The sequence below is a fragment of the Sinohyriopsis cumingii genome, unplaced genomic scaffold, assembly GCF_028554795.1.
Source record: "Sinohyriopsis cumingii isolate HCF-2022 unplaced genomic scaffold, ASM2855479v2 utg001517l, whole genome shotgun sequence".
Classification (NCBI taxonomy): domain Eukaryota; kingdom Metazoa; phylum Mollusca; class Bivalvia; order Unionida; family Unionidae; genus Sinohyriopsis; species Sinohyriopsis cumingii.
In genome coordinates, this window is record NW_028316009.1 from 498,179 (window position 1) to 520,953 (window position 22,775).

At 41.0% G+C, this 22,775-nt stretch overlaps 14 non-coding genes across 14 annotated transcripts; all 14 read left to right on the top strand.

Moving 5' to 3' along the window:
• The first annotated feature begins 1,165 nt into the window (after positions 1-1,165).
• LOC149772150 (U1 spliceosomal RNA) lies at positions 1,166-1,329 on the top strand. The gene has a single exon (XR_016417735.1). It is a non-coding gene; the product is annotated as a U1 spliceosomal RNA (small nuclear RNA).
• Positions 1,330-2,798: 1,469 nt separating this feature from the next.
• On the top strand, positions 2,799-2,962 carry LOC149772151 (U1 spliceosomal RNA). Its single transcript, XR_016417909.1, has one exon. It is a non-coding gene; the product is annotated as a U1 spliceosomal RNA (small nuclear RNA).
• Positions 2,963-4,437: 1,475 nt separating this feature from the next.
• On the top strand, positions 4,438-4,601 carry LOC149772152 (U1 spliceosomal RNA). Its single transcript, XR_016417737.1, has one exon. It is a non-coding gene; the product is annotated as a U1 spliceosomal RNA (small nuclear RNA).
• Positions 4,602-6,070: 1,469 nt separating this feature from the next.
• Positions 6,071-6,234, top strand: LOC149772153 (U1 spliceosomal RNA). Its single transcript, XR_016417738.1, has one exon. It is a non-coding gene; the product is annotated as a U1 spliceosomal RNA (small nuclear RNA).
• Positions 6,235-7,709: 1,475 nt separating this feature from the next.
• LOC149772154 (U1 spliceosomal RNA) lies at positions 7,710-7,873 on the top strand. The gene has a single exon (XR_016417906.1). It is a non-coding gene; the product is annotated as a U1 spliceosomal RNA (small nuclear RNA).
• Positions 7,874-9,330: 1,457 nt separating this feature from the next.
• Positions 9,331-9,494, top strand: LOC149772155 (U1 spliceosomal RNA). The gene has a single exon (XR_016417739.1). It is a non-coding gene; the product is annotated as a U1 spliceosomal RNA (small nuclear RNA).
• Positions 9,495-10,971: 1,477 nt separating this feature from the next.
• Positions 10,972-11,135, top strand: LOC149772156 (U1 spliceosomal RNA). Its single transcript, XR_016417907.1, has one exon. It is a non-coding gene; the product is annotated as a U1 spliceosomal RNA (small nuclear RNA).
• A 1,455-nt stretch (positions 11,136-12,590) lies between these two features.
• Positions 12,591-12,754, top strand: LOC149772157 (U1 spliceosomal RNA). The gene has a single exon (XR_016417740.1). It is a non-coding gene; the product is annotated as a U1 spliceosomal RNA (small nuclear RNA).
• A 1,473-nt stretch (positions 12,755-14,227) lies between these two features.
• Positions 14,228-14,391, top strand: LOC149772158 (U1 spliceosomal RNA). Its single transcript, XR_016417741.1, has one exon. It is a non-coding gene; the product is annotated as a U1 spliceosomal RNA (small nuclear RNA).
• A 1,455-nt stretch (positions 14,392-15,846) lies between these two features.
• LOC149772159 (U1 spliceosomal RNA) lies at positions 15,847-16,010 on the top strand. The gene has a single exon (XR_016417742.1). It is a non-coding gene; the product is annotated as a U1 spliceosomal RNA (small nuclear RNA).
• Positions 16,011-17,479: 1,469 nt separating this feature from the next.
• LOC149772160 (U1 spliceosomal RNA) lies at positions 17,480-17,643 on the top strand. Its single transcript, XR_016417743.1, has one exon. It is a non-coding gene; the product is annotated as a U1 spliceosomal RNA (small nuclear RNA).
• A 1,487-nt stretch (positions 17,644-19,130) lies between these two features.
• Positions 19,131-19,294, top strand: LOC149772161 (U1 spliceosomal RNA). Its single transcript, XR_016417744.1, has one exon. It is a non-coding gene; the product is annotated as a U1 spliceosomal RNA (small nuclear RNA).
• Positions 19,295-20,751: 1,457 nt separating this feature from the next.
• Positions 20,752-20,915, top strand: LOC149772162 (U1 spliceosomal RNA). The gene has a single exon (XR_016417745.1). It is a non-coding gene; the product is annotated as a U1 spliceosomal RNA (small nuclear RNA).
• A 1,463-nt stretch (positions 20,916-22,378) lies between these two features.
• On the top strand, positions 22,379-22,542 carry LOC149772163 (U1 spliceosomal RNA). The gene has a single exon (XR_016417746.1). It is a non-coding gene; the product is annotated as a U1 spliceosomal RNA (small nuclear RNA).
• The last annotated feature ends 233 nt before the right edge of the window (positions 22,543-22,775 follow it).

The window sequence follows — 22,775 nt, forward strand, 5'->3', positions numbered from 1 at the left end:
TCCACCATTTATATTGCCTGCCATGCATAGCCTATCTTGTGCTGAAAAATGGCATTAAACCCTACAACAAACAACTTTCAAAGAGCCATCTCACAACGAACGTGTGAAATATCTTTGAGTAACAGCGATCCAGCATATTTGTGAGAGAAAGAAAGAAAGAAAGAGAAATAAATGGAAACATGCTTACTGGATTCGACGAAAATCAAGTTTTATTTTCACAGAACTTCTCTGCAGTAGAGAGAGAGAGAGAGAGAGAGAGAAACAATATCTTCAAATAACAGGAACAACTTCGTTAATACAGCAAGCTTGTTGTCCTTATCAAAAGCAGTGACAGCTTCATCATAAGTCTCATTGTAGAGATCATCTGCATCACCAGTTACTTCTGTATCAGCAGCACTTTCAACAATCCAAAGCTTCTAGACTCGGAGTACGGCGAAGCGTAGCTGGCCAATCAGTGGCACAAAGATTTCAAATTTAATAAAACAGAGGAAACAAATAGTAGTATTCCTTTGACCTGACAAGTCGATTTGCAGTGGTTCATAGCAAAAGAGGTTGATGCACTGCAACCTCAAATTTATACCTGCATTTTTCATTTATGACACCAAGCGATCTTGCCAGTGCAAACACAATCCCTTTCCCTACGTAACAGTTCGGGAAAGCATTGTGTACTAAACAGCTGGATGTGATTGACCATAGTTCTTGCTAGACGACTATTGCTATTTCACTGTCAACTTGCTGTGAAGTAACTATGGGAGGTCAATGGCTGATATCAGTTTCAAGAACAAGACAAGCCCGAAACGCGGAATTGAAAAATGTATCCATATATTTAATTAAAAAACCATAATAGCTGAAAAATACGCACCGTTGCCTCAAGTTAAGAAATTTGCCAGGGGCCAATATACGAAACTATCCCCTGCCGTCCGAGCAAACCTATATAGCATATATCCACCGTAAAAGAAACTGAAATTGCAAATAAAGGACTATTTGAAGACATTTCAGTTACTTTTGTAATGTTGAAACATAAGCTATAAAGTTATTCGGAATACTAAGACATCAGCAGTACCATGGCCCTGAATCGTTTTAATTTATTTTCATTACTTAGAGGCACACTTCCTACTCCAGACACAAATGTCAGTTGATAAACGTCAGTAAACGTCAAGAAATCATACTTACCTGGACCAGGGAGTACCGTGATCAGCTAGGCGGTTTCCCCAGGATGAGGCCTTTCCATTGCACTTCGGTTGGGCTGAAACCTGCGATCACCCCAAATGTGGGTGACTCGGGGTCGTTATTTATTAGTGTGGGGGTCTGCGTTCGCGCTAACCCCTGATAATTCAATTAAAAATAACCAATAATCTCAAGCTTATGACAAAATTAGTCTGGATGTCTCTGATTAGCACGTGCCAATCGATAATGTTATTATTTCTTACACTGCTCTTTCAAGGGGTGGGTACCCCGGGTGGTCTAAATAGCCCACCATTACGGATCGCGGCCATCTCACCTGTCTGCGTGTGTTTGAGTTTCGGATTTGGCCCATGTGGTTATCAGAGAAAGCTTGCCAGTATGTTATCATGGGTCGGGAGTTCTTTCCGTTCATTTTTCTTCTCCCGGGTTCTTCCTCCACCATTTATATTGCCTGCCATGCATAGCCTATCTTGTGCTGAAAAATGGCATTAAACCCTACAACAAACAACTTTCAAAGAGCCATCTCACAACGAACGTGTGAAATATCTTTGAGTAACAGCGATCCAGCATATTTGTGAGAGAAAGAAAGAAAGAAAGAGAAATAAATGGAAACATGCTTACTGGATTCGACGAAAATCAAGTTTTATTTTCACAGAACTTCTCTGCAGTAGAGAGAGAGAGAGAGAGAGAGAGAGAGAGAGAGAGAGAAACAATATCTTCAAATAACAGGAACAACTTCGTTAATACAGCAAGCTTGTTGTCCTTATCAAAAGCAGTGACAGCTTCATCATAAGTCTCATTGTAGAGATCATCTGCATCACCAGTTACTTCTGTATCAGCAGCACTTTCAACAATCCAAAGCTTCTAGACTCGGAGTACGGCGAAGCGTAGCTGGCCAATCAGTGGCACAAAGATTTCAAATTTAATAAAACAGAGGAAACAAATAGTAGTATTCCTTTGACCTGACAAGTCGATTTGCAGTGGTTCATAGCAAAAGAGGTTGATGCACTGCAACCTCAAATTTATACCTGCATTTTTCATTTATGACACCAAGCGATCTTGCCAGTGCAAACACAATCCCTTTCCCTACGTAACAGTTCGGGAAAGCATTGTGTACTAAACAGCTGGATGTGATTGACCATAGTTCTTGCTAGACGACTATTGCTATTTCACTGTCAACTTGCTGTGAAGTAACTATGGGAGGTCAATGGCTGATATCAGTTTCAAGAACAAGACAAGCCCGAAACGCGGAATTGAAAAATGTATCCATATATTTAATTAAAAAACCATAATAGCTGAAAAATACGCACCGTTGCCTCAAGTTAAGAAATTTGCCAGGGGCCAATATACGAAACTATCCCCTGCCGTCCGAGCAAACCTATATAGCATATATCCACCGTAAAAGAAACTGAAATTGCAAATAAAGGACTATTTGAAGACATTTCAGTTACTTTTGTAATGTTGAAACATAAGCTATAAAGTTATTCGGAATACTAAGACATCAGCAGTACCATGGCCCTGAATCGTTTTAATTTATTTTCATTACTTAGAGGCACACTTCCTACTCCAGATACAAATGTCAGTTGATAAACGTCAGTAAACGTCAAGAAATCATACTTACCTGGACCAGGGAGTACCGTGATCAGCTAGGCGGTTTCCCCAGGATGAGGCCTTTCCATTGCACTTCGGTTGGGCTGAAACCTGCGATCACCTCAAATGTGGGTGACTCGGGGTCGTTATTTATTAGTGTGGGGGTCTGCGTTCGCGCTAACCCCTGATAATTCAATTAAAAATAACCAATAATCTCAAGCTTATGACAAAATTAGTCTGGATGTCTTTGATTAGCACGTGCCAATCGATAATGTTATTATTTCTTACACTGCTCTTTCAAGGGGTGGGTACCCCGGGTGGTCTAAATAGCCCACCATTACGGATCGCGGCCATCTCACCTGTCTGCGTGTGTTTGAGTTTCGGATTTGGCCCATGTGGTTATCAGAGAAAGCTTGCCAGTATGTTATCATGGGTCGGGAGTTCTTTCCGTTCAGTTTTCTTCTCCCGGGTTCTTCCTCCACCATTTATATTGCCTGCCATGCATAGCCTATCTTGTGCTGAAAAATGGCATTAAACCCTACAACAAACAACTTTCAAAGAGCCATCTCACAACGAACGTGTGAAATATCTTTGAGTAACAGCGATCCAGCATATTTGTGAGAGAAAGAAAGAAAGAAAGAGAAATAAATGGAAACATGCTTACTGGATTCGACGAAAATCAAGTTTTATTTTCACAGAACTTCTCTGCAATAGAGAGAGAGAGAGAGAGAGAGAGAGAGAGAGAGAGAGAGAGAGAAACAATATCTTCAAATAACAGGAACAACTTCGTTAATACAGCAAGCTTGTTGTCCTTATCAAAAGCAGTGACAGCTTCATCATAAGTCTCATTGTAGAGATCATCTGCATCACCAGTTACTTCTGTATCAGCAGCACTTTCAACAATCCAAAGCTTCTAGACTCGGAGTACGGCGAAGCGTAGCTGGCCAATCAGTGGCACAAAGATTTCAAATTTAATAAAACAGAGGAAACAAATAGTAGTATTCCTTTGACCTGACAAGTCGATTTGCAGTGGTTCATAGCAAAAGAGGTTGATGCACTGCAACCTCAAATTTATACCTGCATTTTTCATTTATGACACCAAGCGATCTTGCCAGTGCAAACACAATCCCTTTCCCTACGTAACAGTTCGGGAAAGCATTGTGTACTAAACAGCTGGATGTGATTGACCATAGTTCTTGCTAGACGACTATTGCTATTTCACTGTCAACTTGCTGTGAAGTAACTATGGGAGGTCAATGGCTGATATCAGTTTCAAGAACAAGACAAGCCCGAAACGCGGAATTGAAAAATGTATCCATATATTTAATTAAAAAACCATAATAGCTGAAAAATACGCACCGTTGCCTCAAGTTAAGAAATTTGCCAGGGGCCAATATACGAAACTATCCCCTGCCGTCCGAGCAAACCTATATAGCATATATCCACCGTAAAAGAAACTGAAATTGCAAATAAAGGACTATTTGAAGACATTTCAGTTACTTTTGTAATGTTGAAACATAAGCTATAAAGTTATTCGGAATACTAAGACATCAGCAGTACCATGGCCCTGAATCGTTTTAATTTATTTTCATTACTTAGAGGCACACTTCCTACTCCAGACACAAATGTCAGTTGATAAACGTCAGTAAACGTCAAGAAATCATACTTACCTGGACCAGGGAGTACCGTGATCAGCTAGGCGGTTTCCCCAGGATGAGGCCTTTCCATTGCACTTCGGTTGGGCTGAAACCTGCGATCACCCCAAATGTGGGTGACTCGGGGTCGTTATTTATTAGTGTGGGGGTCTGCGTTCGCGCTAACCCCTGATAATTCAATTAAAAATAACCAATAATCTCAAGCTTATGACAAAATTAGTCTGGATGTCTTTGATTAGCACGTGCCAATCGATAATGTTATTATTTCTTACACTGCTCTTTCAAGGGGTGGGTACCCCGGGTGGTCTAAATAGCCCACCATTACGGATCGCGGCCATCTCACCTGTCTGCGTGTGTTTGAGTTTCGGATTTGGCCCATGTGGTTATCAGAGAAAGCTTGCCAGTATGTTATCATGGGTCGGGAGTTCTTTCCGTTCAGTTTTCTTCTCCCGGGTTCTTCCTCCACCATTTATATTGCCTGCCATGCATAGCCTATCTTGTGCTGAAAAATGGCATTAAACCCTACAACAAACAACTTTCAAAGAGCCATCTCACAACGAACGTGTGAAATATCTTTGAGTAACAGCGATCCAGCATATTTGTGAGAGAAAGAAAGAAAGAAAGAGAAATAAATGGAAACATGCTTACTGGATTCGACGAAAATCAAGTTTTATTTTCACAGAACTTCTCTGCAGTAGAGAGAGAGAGAGAGAGAGAGAGAGAGAGAGAGAGAGAAACAATATCTTCAAATAACAGGAACAACTTCGTTAATACAGCAAGCTTGTTGTCCTTATCAAAAGCAGTGACAGCTTCATCATAAGTCTCATTGTAGAGATCATCTGCATCACCAGTTACTTCTGTATCAGCAGCACTTTCAACAATCCAAAGCTTCTAGACTCGGAGTACGGCGAAGCGTAGCTGGCCAATCAGTGGCACAAAGATTTCAAATTTAATAAAACAGAGGAAACAAATAGTAGTATTCCTTTGACCTGACAAGTCGATTTGCAGTGGTTCATAGCAAAAGAGGTTGATGCACTGCAACCTCAAATTTATACCTGCATTTTTCATTTATGACACCAAGCGATCTTGCCAGTGCAAACACAATCCCTTTCCCTACGTAACAGTTCGGGAAAGCATTGTGTACTAAACAGCTGGATGTGATTGACCATAGTTCTTGCTAGACGACTATTGCTATTTCACTGTCAACTTGCTGTGAAGTAACTATGGGAGGTCAATGGCTGATATCAGTTTCAAGAACAAGACAAGCCCGAAACGCGGAATTGAAAAATGTATCCATATATTTAATTAAAAAACCATAATAGCTGAAAAATACGCACCGTTGCCTCAAGTTAAGAAATTTGCCAGGGGCCAATATACGAAACTATCCCCTGCCGTCCGAGCAAACCTATATAGCATATATCCACCGTAAAAGAAACTGAAATTGCAAATAAAGGACTATTTGAAGACATTTCAGTTACTTTTGTAATGTTGAAACATAAGCTATAAAGTTATTCGGAATACTAAGACATCAGCAGTACCATGGCCCTGAATCGTTTTAATTTATTTTCATTACTTAGAGGCACACTTCCTACTCCAGACACAAATGTCAGTTGATAAACGTCAGTAAACGTCAAGAAATCATACTTACCTGGACCAGGGAGTACCGTGATCAGCTAGGCGGTTTCCCCAGGATGAGGCCTTTCCATTGCACTTCGGTTGGGCTGAAACCTGCGATCACCCCAAATGTGGGTGACTCGGGGTCGTTATTTATTAGTGTGGGGGTCTGCGTTCGCGCTAACCCCTGATAATTCAATTAAAAATAACCAATAATCTCAAGCTTATGACAAAATTAGTCTGGATGTCTCTGATTAGCACGTGCCAATCGATAATGTTATTATTTCTTACACTGCTCTTTCAAGGGGTGGGTACCCCGGGTGGTCTAAATAGCCCACCATTACGGATCGCGGCCATCTCACCTGTCTGCGTGTGTTTGAGTTTCGGATTTGGCCCATGTGGTTATCAGAGAAAGCTTGCCAGTATGTTATCATGGGTCGGGAGTTCTTTCCGTTCATTTTTCTTCTCCCGGGTTCTTCCTCCACCATTTATATTGCCTGCCATGCATAGCCTATCTTGTGCTGAAAAATGGCATTAAACCCTACAACAAACAACTTTCAAAGAGCCATCTCACAACGAACGTGTGAAATATCTTTGAGTAACAGCGATCCAGCATATTTGTGAGAGAAAGAAAGAAAGAAAGAGAAATAAATGGAAACATGCTTACTGGATTCGACGAAAATCAAGTTTTATTTTCACAGAACTTCTCTGCAGTAGAGAGAGAGAGAGAGAGAGAGAGAGAGAGAGAGAGAGAGAGAGAAACAATATCTTCAAATAACAGGAACAACTTCGTTAATACAGCAAGCTTGTTGTCCTTATCAAAAGCAGTGACAGCTTCATCATAAGTCTCATTGTAGAGATCATCTGCATCACCAGTTACTTCTGTATCAGCAGCACTTTCAACAATCCAAAGCTTCTAGACTCGGAGTACGGCGAAGCGTAGCTGGCCAATCAGTGGCACAAAGATTTCAAATTTAATAAAACAGAGGAAACAAATAGTAGTATTCCTTTGACCTGACAAGTCGATTTGCAGTGGTTCATAGCAAAAGAGGTTGATGCACTGCAACCTCAAATTTATACCTGCATTTTTCATTTATGACACCAAGCGATCTTGCCAGTGCAAACACAATCCCTTTCCCTACGCAACAGTTCGGGAAAGCATTGTGTACTAAACAGCTGGATGTGATTGACCATAGTTCTTGGTAGACGACTATTGCTATTTCACTGTCAACTTGCTGTGAAGTAACTATGGGAGGTCAATGGCTGATATCAGTTTCAAGAACAAGACAAGCCCGAAACGCGGAATTGAAAAATGTATCCATATATTTAATTAAAAAACCATAATAGCTGAAAAATACGCACCGTTGCCTCAAGTTAAGAAATTTGCCAGGGGCCAATATACGAAACTATCCCCTGCCGTCCGAGCAAACCTATATAGCATATATCCACCGTAAAAGAAACTGAAATTGCAAATAAAGGACTATTTGAAGACATTTCAGTTACTTTTGTAATGTTGAAACATAAGCTATAAAGTTATTCGGAATACTAAGACATCAGCAGTACCATGGCCCTGAATCGTTTTAATTTATTTTCATTACTTAGAGGCACACTTCCTACTCCAGACACAAATGTCAGTTGATAAACGTCAGTAAACGTCAAGAAATCATACTTACCTGGACCAGGGAGTACCGTGATCAGCTAGGCGGTTTCCCCAGGATGAGGCCTTTCCATTGCACTTCGGTTGGGCTGAAACTTGCGATCACCCCAAATGTGGGTGACTCGGGGTCGTTATTTATTAGTGTGGGGGTCTGCGTTCGCGCTAACCCCTGATAATTCAATTAAAAATAACCAATAATCTCAAGCTTATGACAAAATTAGTCTGGATGTCTCTGATTAGCACGTGCCAATCGATAATGTTATTATTTCTTACACTGCTCTTTCAAGGGGTGGGTACCCCGGGTGGTCTAAATAGCCCACCATTACGGATCGCGGCCATCTCACCTGTCTGCGTGTGTTTGAGTTTCGGATTTGGCCCATGTGGTTATCAGAGAAAGCTTGCCAGTATGTTATCATGGGTCGGGAGTTCTTTCCGTTCATTTTTCTTCTCCCGGGTTCTTCCTCCACCATTTATATTGCCTGCCATGCATAGCCTATCTTGTGCTGAAAAATGGCATTAAACCCTACAACAAACAACTTTCAAAGAGCCATCTCACAACGAACGTGTGAAATATCTTTGAGTAACAGCGATCCAGCATATTTGTGAGAGAAAGAAAGAAAGAAAGAGAAATAAATGGAAACATGCTTACTGGATTCGACGAAAATCAAGTTTTATTTTCACAGAACTTCTCTGCAGTAGAGAGAGAGAGAGAGAGAGAGAGAGAAACAATATCTTCAAATAACAGGAACAACTTCGTTAATACAGCAAGCTTGTTGTCCTTATCAAAAGCAGTGACAGCTTCATCATAAGTCTCATTGTAGAGATCATCTGCATCACCAGTTACTTCTGTATCAGCAGCACTTTCAACAATCCAAAGCTTCTAGACTCGGAGTACGGCGAAGCGTAGCTGGCCAATCAGTGGCACAAAGATTTCAAATTTAATAAAACAGAGGAAACAAATAGTAGTATTCCTTTGACCTGACAAGTCGATTTGCAGTGGTTCATAGCAAAAGAGGTTGATGCACTGCAACCTCAAATTTATACCTGCATTTTTCATTTATGACACCAAGCGATCTTGCCAGTGCAAACACAATCCCTTTCCCTACGTAACAGTTCGGGAAAGCATTGTGTACTAAACAGCTGGATGTGATTGACCATAGTTCTTGCTAGACGACTATTGCTATTTCACTGTCAACTTGCTGTGAAGTAACTATGGGAGGTCAATGGCTGATATCAGTTTCAAGAACAAGACAAGCCCGAAACGCGGAATTGAAAAATGTATCCATATATTTAATTAAAAAACCATAATAGCTGAAAAATACGCACCGTTGCCTCAAGTTAAGAAATTTGCCAGGGGCCAATATACGAAACTATCCCCTGCCGTCCGAGCAAACCTATATAGCATATATCCACCGTAAAAGAAACTGAAATTGCAAATAAAGGACTATTTGAAGACATTTCAGTTACTTTTGTAATGTTGAAACATAAGCTATAAAGTTATTCGGAATACTAAGACATCAGCAGTACCATGGCCCTGAATCGTTTTAATTTATTTTCATTACTTAGAGGCACACTTCCTACTCCAGACACAAATGTCAGTTGATAAACGTCAGTAAACGTCAAGAAATCATACTTACCTGGACCAGGGAGTACCGTGATCAGCTAGGCGGTTTCCCCAGGATGAGGCCTTTCCATTGCACTTCGGTTGGGCTGAAACCTGCGATCACCCCAAATGTGGGTGACTCGGGGTCGTTATTTATTAGTGTGGGGGTCTGCGTTCGCGCTAACCCCTGATAATTCAATTAAAAATAACCAATAATCTCAAGCTTATGACAAAATTAGTCTGGATGTCTCTGATTAGCACGTGCCAATCGATAATGTTATTATTTCTTACACTGCTCTTTCAAGGGGTGGGTACCCCGGGTGGTCTAAATAGCCCACCATTACGGATCGCGGCCATCTCACCTGTCTGCGTGTGTTTGAGTTTCGGATTTGGCCCATGTGGTTATCAGAGAAAGCTTGCCAGTATGTTATCATGGGTCGGGAGTTCTTTCCGTTCATTTTTCTTCTCCCGGGTTCTTCCTCCACCATTTATATTGCCTGCCATGCATAGCCTATCTTGTGCTGAAAAATGGCATTAAACCCTACAACAAACAACTTTCAAAGAGCCATCTCACAACGAACGTGTGAAATATCTTTGAGTAACAGCGATCCAGCATATTTGTGAGAGAAAGAAAGAAAGAAAGAGAAATAAATGGAAACATGCTTACTGGATTCGACGAAAATCAAGTTTTATTTTCACAGAACTTCTCTGCAGTAGAGAGAGAGAGAGAGAGAGAGAGAGAGAGAGAGAGAGAGAGAGAGAAACAATATCTTCAAATAACAGGAACAACTTCGTTAATACAGCAAGCTTGTTGTCCTTATCAAAAGCAGTGACAGCTTCATCATAAGTCTCATTGTAGAGATCATCTGCATCACCAGTTACTTCTGTATCAGCAGCACTTTCAACAATCCAAAGCTTCTAGACTCGGAGTACGGCGAAGCGTAGCTGGCCAATCAGTGGCACAAAGATTTCAAATTTAATAAAACAGAGGAAACAAATAGTAGTATTCCTTTGACCTGACAAGTCGATTTGCAGTGGTTCATAGCAAAAGAGGTTGATGCACTGCAACCTCAAATTTATACCTGCATTTTTCATTTATGACACCAAGCGATCTTGCCAGTGCAAACACAATCCCTTTCCCTACGCAACAGTTCGGGAAAGCATTGTGTACTAAACAGCTGGATGTGATTGACCATAGTTCTTGGTAGACGACTATTGCTATTTCACTGTCAACTTGCTGTGAAGTAACTATGGGAGGTCAATGGCTGATATCAGTTTCAAGAACAAGACAAGCCCGAAACGCGGAATTGAAAAATGTATCCATATATTTAATTAAAAAACCATAATAGCTGAAAAATACGCACCGTTGCCTCAAGTTAAGAAATTTGCCAGGGGCCAATATACGAAACTATCCCCTGCCGTCCGAGCAAACCTATATAGCATATATCCACCGTAAAAGAAACTGAAATTGCAAATAAAGGACTATTTGAAGACATTTCAGTTACTTTTGTAATGTTGAAACATAAGCTATAAAGTTATTCGGAATACTAAGACATCAGCAGTACCATGGCCCTGAATCGTTTTAATTTATTTTCATTACTTAGAGGCACACTTCCTACTCCAGACACAAATGTCAGTTGATAAACGTCAGTAAACGTCAAGAAATCATACTTACCTGGACCAGGGAGTACCGTGATCAGCTAGGCGGTTTCCCCAGGATGAGGCCTTTCCATTGCACTTCGGTTGGGCTGAAACTTGCGATCACCCCAAATGTGGGTGACTCGGGGTCGTTATTTATTAGTGTGGGGGTCTGCGTTCGCGCTAACCCCTGATAATTCAATTAAAAATAACCAATAATCTCAAGCTTATGACAAAATTAGTCTGGATGTCTCTGATTAGCACGTGCCAATCGATAATGTTATTATTTCTTACACTGCTCTTTCAAGGGGTGGGTACCCCGGGTGGTCTAAATAGCCCACCATTACGGATCGCGGCCATCTCACCTGTCTGCGTGTGTTTGAGTTTCGGATTTGGCCCATGTGGTTATCAGAGAAAGCTTGCCAGTATGTTATCATGGGTCGGGAGTTCTTTCCGTTCATTTTTCTTCTCCCGGGTTCTTCCTCCACCATTTATATTGCCTGCCATGCATAGCCTATCTTGTGCTGAAAAATGGCATTAAACCCTACAACAAACAACTTTCAAAGAGCCATCTCACAACGAACGTGTGAAATATCTTTGAGTAACAGCGATCCAGCATATTTGTGAGAGAAAGAAAGAAAGAAAGAGAAATAAATGGAAACATGCTTACTGGATTCGACGAAAATCAAGTTTTATTTTCACAGAACTTCTCTGCAGTAGAGAGAGAGAGAGAGAGAGAGAGAAACAATATCTTCAAATAACAGGAACAACTTCGTTAATACAGCAAGCTTGTTGTCCTTATCAAAAGCAGTGACAGCTTCATCATAAGTCTCATTGTAGAGATCATCTGCATCACCAGTTACTTCTGTATCAGCAGCACTTTCAACAATCCAAAGCTTCTAGACTCGGAGTACGGCGAAGCGTAGCTGGCCAATCAGTGGCACAAAGATTTCAAATTTAATAAAACAGAGGAAACAAATAGTAGTATTCCTTTGACCTGACAAGTCGATTTGCAGTGGTTCATAGCAAAAGAGGTTGATGCACTGCAACCTCAAATTTATACCTGCATTTTTCATTTATGACACCAAGCGATCTTGCCAGTGCAAACACAATCCCTTTCCCTACGTAACAGTTCGGGAAAGCATTGTGTACTAAACAGCTGGATGTGATTGACCATAGTTCTTGCTAGACGACTATTGCTATTTCACTGTCAACTTGCTGTGAAGTAACTATGGGAGGTCAATGGCTGATATCAGTTTCAAGAACAAGACAAGCCCGAAACGCGGAATTGAAAAATGTATCCATATATTTAATTAAAAAACCATAATAGCTGAAAAATACGCACCGTTGCCTCAAGTTAAGAAATTTGCCAGGGGCCAATATACGAAACTATCCCCTGCCGTCCGAGCAAACCTATATAGCATATATCCACCGTAAAAGAAACTGAAATTGCAAATAAAGGACTATTTGAAGACATTTCAGTTACTTTTGTAATGTTGAAACATAAGCTATAAAGTTATTCGGAATACTAAGACATCAGCAGTACCATGGCCCTGAATCGTTTTAATTTATTTTCATTACTTAGAGGCACACTTCCTACTCCAGACACAAATGTCAGTTGATAAACGTCAGTAAACGTCAAGAAATCATACTTACCTGGACCAGGGAGTACCGTGATCAGCTAGGCGGTTTCCCCAGGATGAGGCCTTTCCATTGCACTTCGGTTGGGCTGAAACCTGCGATCACCCCAAATGTGGGTGACTCGGGGTCGTTATTTATTAGTGTGGGGGTCTGCGTTCGCGCTAACCCCTGATAATTCAATTAAAAATAACCAATAATCTCAAGCTTATGACAAAATTAGTCTGGATGTCTCTGATTAGCACGTGCCAATCGATAATGTTATTATTTCTTACACTGCTCTTTCAAGGGGTGGGTACCCCGGGTGGTCTAAATAGCCCACCATTACGGATCGCGGCCATCTCACCTGTCTGCGTGTGTTTGAGTTTCGGATTTGGCCCATGTGGTTATCAGAGAAAGCTTGCCAGTATGTTATCATGGGTCGGGAGTTCTTTCCGTTCATTTTTCTTCTCCCGGGTTCTTCCTCCACCATTTATATTGCCTGCCATGCATAGCCTATCTTGTGCTGAAAAATGGCATTAAACCCTACAACAAACAACTTTCAAAGAGCCATCTCACAACGAACGTGTGAAATATCTTTGAGTAACAGCGATCCAGCATATTTGTGAGAGAAAGAAAGAAAGAAAGAGAAATAAATGGAAACATGCTTACTGGATTCGACGAAAATCAAGTTTTATTTTCACAGAACTTCTCTGCAGTAGAGAGAGAGAGAGAGAGAGAGAGAGAGAGAGAGAGAGAGAGAAACAATATCTTCAAATAACAGGAACAACTTCGTTAATACAGCAAGCTTGTTGTCCTTATCAAAAGCAGTGACAGCTTCATCATAAGTCTCATTGTAGAGATCATCTGCATCACCAGTTACTTCTGTATCAGCAGCACTTTCAACAATCCAAAGCTTCTAGACTCGGAGTACGGCGAAGCGTAGCTGGCCAATCAGTGGCACAAAGATTTCAAATTTAATAAAACAGAGGAAACAAATAGTAGTATTCCTTTGACCTGACAAGTCGATTTGCAGTGGTTCATAGCAAAAGAGGTTGATGCACTGCAACCTCAAATTTATACCTGCATTTTTCATTTATGACACCAAGCGATCTTGCCAGTGCAAACACAATCCCTTTCCCTACGCAACAGTTCGGGAAAGCATTGTGTACTAAACAGCTGGATGTGATTGACCATAGTTCTTGGTAGACGACTATTGCTATTTCACTGTCAACTTGCTGTGAAGTAACTATGGGAGGTCAATGGCTGATATCAGTTTCAAGAACAAGACAAGCCCGAAACGCGGAATTGAAAAATGTATCCATATATTTAATTAAAAAACCATAATAGCTGAAAAATACGCACCGTTGCCTCAAGTTAAGAAATTTGCCAGGGGCCAATATACGAAACTATCCCCTGCCGTCCGAGCAAACCTATATAGCATATATCCACCGTAAAAGAAACTGAAATTGCAAATAAAGGACTATTTGAAGACATTTCAGTTACTTTTGTAATGTTGAAACATAAGCTATAAAGTTATTCGGAATACTAAGACATCAGCAGTACCATGGCCCTGAATCGTTTTAATTTATTTTCATTACTTAGAGGCACACTTCCTACTCCAGACACAAATGTCAGTTGATAAACGTCAGTAAACGTCAAGAAATCATACTTACCTGGACCAGGGAGTACCGTGATCAGCTAGGCGGTTTCCCCAGGATGAGGCCTTTCCATTGCACTTCGGTTGGGCTGAAACCTGCGATCACCCCAAATGTGGGTGACTCGGGGTCGTTATTTATTAGTGTGGGGGTCTGCGTTCGCGCTAACCCCTGATAATTCAATTAAAAATAACCAATAATCTCAAGCTTATGACAAAATTAGTCTGGATGTCTCTGATTAGCACGTGCCAATCGATAATGTTATTATTTCTTACACTGCTCTTTCAAGGGGTGGGTACCCCGGGTGGTCTAAATAGCCCACCATTACGGATCGCGGCCATCTCACCTGTCTGCGTGTGTTTGAGCTTCGGATTTGGCCCATGTGGTTATCAGAGAAAGCTTGCCAGTATGTTATCATGGGTCGGGAGTTCTTTCCGTTCATTTTTCTTCTCCCGGGTTCTTCCTCCACCATTTATATTGCCTGCCATGCATAGCCTATCTTGTGCTGAAAAATGGCATTAAACCCTACAACAAACAACTTTCAAAGAGCCATCTCACAACGAACGTGTGAAATATCTTTGAGTAACAGCGATCCAGCATATTTGTGAGAGAAAGAAAGAAAGAAAGAGAAATAAATGGAAACATGCTTACTGGATTCGACGAAAATCAAGTTTTATTTTCACAGAACTTCTCTGCAGTAGAGAGAGAGAGAGAGAGAGAGAGAAACAATATCTTCAAATAACAGGAACAACTTCGTTAATACAGCAAGCTTGTTGTCCTTATCAAAAGCAGTGACAGCTTCATCATAAGTCTCATTGTAGAGATCATCTGCATCACCAGTTACTTCTGTATCAGCAGCACTTTCAACAATCCAAAGCTTCTAGACTCGGAGTACGGCGAAGCGTAGCTGGCCAATCAGTGGCACAAAGATTTCAAATTTAATAAAACAGAGGAAACAAATAGTAGTATTCCTTTGACCTGACAAGTCGATTTGCAGTGGTTCATAGCAAAAGAGGTTGATGCACTGCAACCTCAAATTTATACCTGCATTTTTCATTTATGACACCAAGCGATCTTGCCAGTGCAAACACAATCCCTTTCCCTACGTAACAGTTCGGGAAAGCATTGTGTACTAAACAGCTGGATGTGATTGACCATAGTTCTTGCTAGACGACTATTGCTATTTCACTGTCAACTTGCTGTGAAGTAACTATGGGAGGTCAATGGCTGATATCAGTTTCAAGAACAAGACAAGCCCGAAACGCGGAATTGAAAAATGTATCCATATATTTAATTAAAAAACCATAATAGCTGAAAAATACGCACCGTTGCCTCAAGTTAAGAAATTTGCCAGGGGCCAATATACGAAACTATCCCCTGCCGTCCGAGCAAACCTATATAGCATATATCCACCGTAAAAGAAACTGAAATTGCAAATAAAGGACTATTTGAAGACATTTCAGTTACTTTTGTAATGTTGAAACATAAGCTATAAAGTTATTCGGAATACTAAGACATCAGCAGTACCATGGCCCTGAATCGTTTTAATTTATTTTCATTACTTAGAGGCACACTTCCTACTCCAGACACAAATGTCAGTTGATAAACGTCAGTAAACGTCAAGAAATCATACTTACCTGGACCAGGGAGTACCGTGATCAGCTAGGCGGTTTCCCCAGGATGAGGCCTTTCCATTGCACTTCGGTTGGGCTGAAACCTGCGATCACCCCAAATGTGGGTGACTCGGGGTCGTTATTTATTAGTGTGGGGGTCTGCGTTCGCGCTAACCCCTGATAATTCAATTAAAAATAACCAATAATCTCAAGCTTATGACAAAATTAGTCTGGATGTCTCTGATTAGCACGTGCCAATCGATAATGTTATTATTTCTTACACTGCTCTTTCAAGGGGTGGGTACCCCGGGTGGTCTAAATAGCCCACCATTACGGATCGCGGCCATCTCACCTGTCTGCGTGTGTTTGAGTTTCGGATTTGGCCCATGTGGTTATCAGAGAAAGCTTGCCAGTATGTTATCATGGGTCGGGAGTTCTTTCCGTTCAGTTTTCTTCTCCCGGGTTCTTCCTCCACCATTTATATTGCCTGCCATGCATAGCCTATCTTGTGCTGAAAAATGGCATTAAACCCTACAACAAACAACTTTCAAAGAGCCATCTCACAACGAACGTGTGAAATATCTTTGAGTAACAGCGATCCAGCATATTTGTGAGAGAAAGAAAGAAAGAAAGAGAAATAAATGGAAACATGCTTACTGGATTCGACGAAAATCAAGTTTTATTTTCACAGAACTTCTCTGCAGTAGAGAGAGAGAGAGAGAGAGAGAGAGAGAGAGAGAGAGAAACAATATCTTCAAATAACATTAACAACTTCGTTAATACAGCAAGCTTGTTGTCCTTATCAAAAGCAGTGACAGCTTCATCATAAGTCTCATTGTAGAGATCATCTGCATCACCAGTTACTTCTGTATCAGCAGCACTTTCAACAATCCAAAGCTTCTAGACTCGGAGTACGGCGAAGCGTAGCTGGCCAATCAGTGGCACAAAGATTTCAAATTTAATAAAACAGAGGAAACAAATAGTAGTATTCCTTTGACCTGACAAGTCGATTTGCAGTGGTTCATAGCAAAAGAGGTTGATGCACTGCAACCTCAAATTTATACCTGCATTTTTCATTTATGACACCAAGCGATCTTGCCAGTGCAAACACAATCCCTTTCCCTACGTAACAGTTCGGGAAAGCATTGTGTACTAAACAGCTGGATGTGATTGACCATAGTTCTTGCTAGACGACTATTGCTATTTCACTGTCAACTTGCTGTGAAGTAACTATGGGAGGTCAATGGCTGATATCAGTTTCAAGAACAAGACAAGCCCGAAACGCGGAATTGAAAAATGTATCCATATATTTAATTAAAAAACCATAATAGCTGAAAAATACGCACCGTTGCCTCAAGTTAAGAAATTTGCCAGGGGCCAATATACGAAACTATCCCCTGCCGTCCGAGCAAACCTATATAGCATATATCCACCGTAAAAGAAACTGAAATTGCAAATAAAGGACTATTTGAAGACATTTCAGTTACTTTTGTAATGTTGAAACATAAGCTATAAAGTTATTCGGAATACTAAGACATCAGCAGTACCATGGCCCTGAATCGTTTTAATTTATTTTCATTACTTAGAGGCACACTTCCTACTCCAGACACAAATGTCAGTTGATAAACGTCAGTAAACGTCAAGAAGTCATACTTACCTGGACCAGGGAGTACCGTGATCAGCTAGGCGGTTTCCCCAGGATGAGGCCTTTCCATTGCACTTCGGTTGGGCTGAAACCTGCGATCACCCCAAATGTGGGTGACTCGGGGTCGTTATTTATTAGTGTGGGGGTCTGCGTTCGCGCTAACCCCTGATAATTCAATTAAAAATAACCAATAATCTCAAGCTTATGACAAAATTAGTCTGGATGTCTCTGATTAGCACGTGCCAATCGATAATGTTATTATTTCTTACACTGCTCTTTCAAGGGGTGGGTACCCCGGGTGGTCTAAATAGCCCACCATTACGGATCGCGGCCATCTCACCTGTCTGCGTGTGTTTGAGTTTCGGATTTGGCCCATGTGGTTATCAGAGAAAGCTTGCCAGTATGTTATCATGGGTCGGGAGTTCTTTCCGTTCATTTTTCTTCTCCCGGGTTCTTCCTCCACCATTTATATTGCCTGCCATGCATAGCCTATCTTGTGCTGAAAAATGGCATTAAACCCTACAACAAACAACTTTCAAAGAGCCATCTCACAACGAACGTGTGAAATATCTTTGAGTAACAGCGATCCAGCATATTTGTGAGAGAAAGAAAGAAAGAAAGAGAAATAAATGGAAACATGCTTACTGGATTCGACGAAAATCAAGTTTTATTTTCACAGAACTTCTCTGCAGTAGAGAGAGAGAGAGAGAGAGAGAGAGAGAGAGAGAGAGAGAGAGAGAGAGAGAGAGAAACAATATCTTCAAATAACAGGAACAACTTCGTTAATACAGCAAGCTTGTTGTCCTTATCAAAAGCAGTGACAGCTTCATCATAAGTCTCATTGTAGAGATCATCTGCATCACCAGTTACTTCTGTATCAGCAGCACTTTCAACAATCCAAAGCTTCTAGACTCGGAGTACGGCGAAGCGTAGCTGGCCAATCAGTGGCACAAAGATTTCAAATTTAATAAAACAGAGGAAACAAATAGTAGTATTCCTTTGACCTGACAAGTCGATTTGCAGTGGTTCATAGCAAAAGAGGTTGATGCACTGCAACCTCAAATTTATACCTGCATTTTTCATTTATGACACCAAGCGATCTTGCCAGTGCAAACACAATCCCTTTCCCTACGCAACAGTTCGGGAAAGCATTGTGTACTAAACAGCTGGATGTGATTGACCATAGTTCTTGGTAGACGACTATTGCTATTTCACTGTCAACTTGCTGTGAAGTAACTATGGGAGGTCAATGGCTGATATCAGTTTCAAGAACAAGACAAGCCCGAAACGCGGAATTGAAAAATGTATCCATATATTTAATTAAAAAACCATAATAGCTGAAAAATACGCACCGTTGCCTCAAGTTAAGAAATTTGCCAGGGGCCAATATACGAAACTATCCCCTGCCGTCCGAGCAAACCTATATAGCATATATCCACCGTAAAAGAAACTGAAATTGCAAATAAAGGACTATTTGAAGACATTTCAGTTACTTTTGTAATGTTGAAACATAAGCTATAAAGTTATTCGGAATACTAAGACATCAGCAGTACCATGGCCCTGAATCGTTTTAATTTATTTTCATTACTTAGAGGCACACTTCCTACTCCAGACACAAATGTCAGTTGATAAACGTCAGTAAACGTCAAGAAATCATACTTACCTGGACCAGGGAGTACCGTGATCAGCTAGGCGGTTTCCCCAGGATGAGGCCTTTCCATTGCACTTCGGTTGGGCTGAAACCTGCGATCACCCCAAATGTGGGTGACTCGGGGTCGTTATTTATTAGTGTGGGGGTCTGCGTTCGCGCTAACCCCTGATAATTCAATTAAAAATAACCAATAATCTCAAGCTTATGACAAAATTAGTCTGGATGTCTCTGATTAGCACGTGCCAATCGATAATGTTATTATTTCTTACACTGCTCTTTCAAGGGGTGGGTACCCCGGGTGGTCTAAATAGCCCACCATTACGGATCGCGGCCATCTCACCTGTCTGCGTGTGTTTGAGTTTCGGATTTGGCCCATGTGGTTATCAGAGAAAGCTTGCCAGTATGTTATCATGGGTCGGGAGTTCTTTCCGTTCATTTTTCTTCTCCCGGGTTCTTCCTCCACCATTTATATTGCCTGCCATGCATAGCCTATCTTGTGCTGAAAAATGGCATTAAACCCTACAACAAACAACTTTCAAAGAGCCATCTCACAACGAACGTGTGAAATATCTTTGAGTAACAGCGATCCAGCATATTTGTGAGAGAAAGAAAGAAAGAAAGAGAAATAAATGGAAACATGCTTACTGGATTCGACGAAAATCAAGTTTTATTTTCACAGAACTTCTCTGCAGTAGAGAGAGAGAGAGAGAGAGAGAGAGAAACAATATCTTCAAATAACAGGAACAACTTCGTTAATACAGCAAGCTTGTTGTCCTTATCAAAAGCAGTGACAGCTTCATCATAAGTCTCATTGTAGAGATCATCTGCATCACCAGTTACTTCTGTATCAGCAGCACTTTCAACAATCCAAAGCTTCTAGACTCGGAGTACGGCGAAGCGTAGCTGGCCAATCAGTGGCACAAAGATTTCAAATTTAATAAAACAGAGGAAACAAATAGTAGTATTCCTTTGACCTGACAAGTCGATTTGCAGTGGTTCATAGCAAAAGAGGTTGATGCACTGCAACCTCAAATTTATACCTGCATTTTTCATTTATGACACCAAGCGATCTTGCCAGTGCAAACACAATCCCTTTCCCTACGTAACAGTTCGGGAAAGCATTGTGTACTAAACAGCTGGATGTGATTGACCATAGTTCTTGCTAGACGACTATTGCTATTTCACTGTCAACTTGCTGTGAAGTAACTATGGGAGGTCAATGGCTGATATCAGTTTCAAGAACAAGACAAGCCCGAAACGCGGAATTGAAAAATGTATCCATATATTTAATTAAAAAACCATAATAGCTGAAAAATACGCACCGTTGCCTCAAGTTAAGAAATTTGCCAGGGGCCAATATACGAAACTATCCCCTGCCGTCCGAGCAAACCTATATAGCATATATCCACCGTAAAAGAAACTGAAATTGCAAATAAAGGACTATTTGAAGACATTTCAGTTACTTTTGTAATGTTGAAACATAAGCTATAAAGTTATTCGGAATACTAAGACATCAGCAGTACCATGGCCCTGAATCGTTTTAATTTATTTTCATTACTTAGAGGCACACTTCCTACTCCAGACACAAATGTCAGTTGATAAACGTCAGTAAACGTCAAGAAATCATACTTACCTGGACCAGGGAGTACCGTGATCAGCTAGGCGGTTTCCCCAGGATGAGGCCTTTCCATTGCACTTCGGTTGGGCTGAAACCTGCGATCACCCCAAATGTGGGTGACTCGGGGTCGTTATTTATTAGTGTGGGGGTCTGCGTTCGCGCTAACCCCTGATAATTCAATTAAAAATAACCAATAATCTCAAGCTTATGACAAAATTAGTCTGGATGTCTTTGATTAGCACGTGCCAATCGATAATGTTATTATTTCTTACACTGCTCTTTCAAGGGGTGGGTACCCCGGGTGGTCTAAATAGCCCACCATTACGGATCGCGGCCATCTCACCTGTCTGCGTGTGTTTGAGTTTCGGATTTGGCCCATGTGGTTATCAGAGAAAGCTTGCCAGCATGTTATCATGGGTCGGGAGTTCTTTCCGTTCAGTTTTCTTCTCCCGGGTTCTTCCTCCACCATTTATATTGCCTGCCATGCATAGCCTATCTTGTGCTGAAAAATGGCATTAAACCCTACAACAAACAACTTTCAAAGAGCCATCTCACAACGAACGTGTGAAATATCTTTGAGTAACAGCGATCCAGCATATTTGTGAGAGAAAGAAAGAAAGAAAGAGAAATAAATGGAAACATGCTTACTGGATTCGACGAAAATCAAGTTTTATTTTCACAGAACTTCTCTGCAGTAGAGAGAGAGAGAGAGAGAGAGAGAGAGAGAGAAAGAATATCTTCAAATAACAGGAACAACTTCGTTAATACAGCAAGCTTGTTGTCCTTATCAAAAGCAGTGACAGCTTCATCATAAGTCTCATTGTAGAGATCATCTGCATCACCAGTTACTTCTGTATCAGCAGCACTTTCAACAATCCAAAGCTTCTAGACTCGGAGTACGGCGAAGCGTAGCTGGCCAATCAGTGGCACAAAGATTTCAAATTTAATAAAACAGAGGAAACAAATAGTAGTATTCCTTTGACCTGACAAGTCGATTTGCAGTGGTTCATAGCAAAAGAGGTTGATGCACTGCAACCTCAAATTTATACCTGCATTTTTCATTTATGACACCAAGCGATCTTGCCAGTGCAAACACAATCCCTTTCCCTACGTAACAGTTCGGGAAAGCATTGTGTACTAAACAGCTGGATGTGATTGACCATAGTTCTTGCTAGACGACTATTGCTATTTCACTGTCAACTTGCTGTGAAGTAACTATGGGAGGTCAATGGCTGATATCAGTTTCAAGAACAAGACAAGCCCGAAACGCGGAATTGAAAAATGTATCCATATATTTAATTAAAAAACCATAATAGCTGAAAAATACGCACCGTTGCCTCAAGTTAAGAAATTTGCCAGGGGCCAATATACGAAACTATCCCCTGCCGTCCGAGCAAACCTATATAGCATATATCCACCGTAAAAGAAACTGAAATTGCAAATAAAGGACTATTTGAAGACATTTCAGTTACTTTTGTAATGTTGAAACATAAGCTATAAAGTTATTCGGAATACTAAGACATCAGCAGTACCATGGCCCTGAATCGTTTTAATTTATTTTCATTACTTAGAGGCACACTTCCTACTCCAGACACAAATGTCAGTTGATAAACGTCAGTAAACGTCAAGAAATCATACTTACCTGGACCAGGGAGTACCGTGATCAGCTAGGCGGTTTCCCCAGGATGAGGCCTTTCCATTGCACTTCGGTTGGGCTGAAACCTGCGATCACCCCAAATGTGGGTGACTCGGGGTCGTTATTTATTAGTGTGGGGGTCTGCGTTCGCGCTAACCCCTGATAATTCAATTAAAAATAACCAATAATCTCAAGCTTATGACAAAATTAGTCTGGATGTCTCTGATTAGCACGTGCCAATCGATAATGTTATTATTTCTTACACTGCTCTTTCAAGGGGTGGGTACCCCGGGTGGTCTAAATAGCCCACCATTACGGATCGCGGCCATCTCACCTGTCTGCGTGTGTTTGAGTTTCGGATTTGGCCCATGTGGTTATCAGAGAAAGCTTGCCAG